The sequence below is a fragment of the Eleginops maclovinus genome, chromosome 16 (assembly GCF_036324505.1).
Source record: "Eleginops maclovinus isolate JMC-PN-2008 ecotype Puerto Natales chromosome 16, JC_Emac_rtc_rv5, whole genome shotgun sequence".
Lineage (NCBI taxonomy): Eukaryota > Metazoa > Chordata > Actinopteri > Perciformes > Eleginopidae > Eleginops > Eleginops maclovinus.
Genome location: NC_086364.1, coordinates 14,191,317 through 14,193,947, shown reverse-complemented (window position 1 = coordinate 14,193,947; position 2,631 = coordinate 14,191,317).

Here is a 2,631-nt window from a genome sequence, read left to right as displayed (position 1 = left end):
CCTCCTTCTAATATTTAGATGGATTGACAAAGCTGTTTACTCTATGCTGCACGCTTGACGTAAGCTTTAGTCCAAAGGGCACTTAAGAAGCCACACCAGTAAAACCAGTCTGACCACAGATGTCCAAGGTAAATCAATAGAGTCATCTGGAGGGCATGATGGCGGCCGAGGGCCCAATGAATGTCAGCTGACAGGGGTACTTGTGCTCATTGACACAGAGCTCGGCCTCATCATCACCCCTTGAAACAAGAGCAGTGAGCATGACCCCATTTCTAAAAGGCACACCTGCTACAGATAATGAAAAAAGCAGGAAAGATAGAACACCATGCCTACGCTCTCCTGGAGTGGGAGGAGAGGCTGCTTGTCCGAGGGAACAGCAGACAGGATGCCTCGGTGCTCCAAAAGTGTTTGCAAAGATGTTTAAAGTCTGCATAGCTTGTATCAGGATGAACTCAGAAACCTCTGTTTCAGTGACTGTTTGGTGCTTTGGGCTTTCTACTAATAAGGTGCTTAACTTAAACACTGCAAGCTAAGGATTTTGCCGCTGTCAAAAGTTGCTGGGTTGATCATGAAAATAATTGGGTATTTACGGTTTTCTATATTTTCAAAGGAACCACAAGATACCTGTGTGCTGTATATTTTAGTGGAAGTTTAAATTGAGTTGATATATTTGTATTCTATCTAATGGTAACTAAGTAGCTGCAGTGCCTAACATGCATGAGGAGTGAGGCCCTGGCCCCAGGGCGTTAAGATTTGGAAGAGGTGTTGGTCCCACCTGTCAGCTGGCATCTGTCACCAAGCGGTCAGCTACTGTACAGCTTGGCCATTATATACACGCGGCTCTAACCCGCAGAGGCCTGCAAAGTACACATTGTCGTGCAGTACAAACAGCCCACATCCTACAGCACCTCACCTACTGCATTGCTGTACCATCTACTTTGATTTACAACAGTGTTATATACTGTAAGATATTATGTAACGGTTACTGTATCACAGTTAATATAAAGACAACCAGCATTTTCAATGAGGAGCCACTGGATATTACCAAAGATTAGGGTTAAAAAGAAAAACAAATATAATTAAAATAATCAAACATATCGGATTTTATTTCGACAAATTCTATAAAAATAAATAACTTATCCCCCAGCTGTTTTCTAGCCTTTCGAGTTTCATAATTAATAATATTGCTCTATTGCGTTAAAATATATATTTGTTTAAATTACATATACACCCAAAAAATATCCAAGATCCAGGACCTGATGCAAGCATTTTACTTTAATTATTTAAAAGATACAATTTAGATCCATATACAATTTGGTGGGTAAAACCTGGAAAGACATTTGATCGCAGCACCAACTTTTATAAAACCTATTAAATTTGTGTAATGTTTGTTTACATCAGTGATGGTTTTAAACAAAGGTGAAAGTGTATTTTGAAACAAGATTATGAGAAACACAAAAAATCTTGTTGCTACAATTTTTTGGAATGCAAGTAAATGTTCCTGTATTTTATATGGTCAAATATGACTAAATAACAGAGCCCTTTAAGCCGAATCGTGTGTGCCTGTGTGTGTTTCTTCATGCATGTCACAGCACCAAGCAGCTTACTCACAGTGGGAGTGTGTGTGTGTGGTCCGCTACATTGGTGTTTACAGTCTCTGGTCAGAGTGAAGGATGTCAGTGGTGAAGAGTGTGCAGCACGGCACTGGGTGTGGGCTCAAAGGGTGCCAGTGCCACAGTGCCAGAATCTGTGCCACGAGACATGCATTAGTGCCAACCACAGACATGCAGGAATCCATAGTGCAGCCTGGGAAGAATATCATATTCAGATAATCTAAGCAGAAAGAAAGAAAGCACAGAAAGCTGTTAACATATTTTGGCACCTGCTGGACAGCCATATTTCTGTGCTTTCTTGTTGTTGTCTGAACATATTTTAGAGGATTCAGGATCAGGGAGGCTGCAAACTTGTCTCCCTCTCTGTCAGCTCTGCAGTCACAACATACTGAGACCCACCCGTGCTAGAGAAATATGTGACATTAGGGGGAAAGGGGAGAAAGTGGTGTCTGGCCCATACTCTTGTTCATGTCCAGGGCTGTCTCAGTGTACTTCAGCAGCGTGGCAGGACAGACTGTTTCTTGGCAGCATTGCGGGTACACGCTTTCAAGCAGCAAACCTGTTCAAACTGCAAACTATTATGATCCCCGTTGCTCATGTTGTTTGAGTTTAGCGACAGGAAAAGCTAGAAAGGGTGTGTATGTGTGTTTTTAAAGGGGTGGGGTGTAAGGGGATGTCAAATAATCTCTGATAATTGCAGGTCCTACCTAAGTGTACTCTGCAGAGGAACCATTAGGCCAGTTTCATTTTTAAAATAGCAAATGAAGGGAGCGGGCAATATAGCAGAAGTCATTTTACCAGAATCAACACCTGTGTTTAAACAGTGAGGAGGAAACTACTTTTTTATCAAAAGGACATTTGTCTTCAGGTGAGCTTGTTTGCAAAACTCTGGAAAAACACTGTTACCTCTGTTCGTTCACAGACAGATCAGTACAATGATAAAGAATTTGTAATAAAACAGGGTTAATTACACATGTAAAAGAGGTATTTTTACAGCGCGGAGAACTGTGCACTCTGT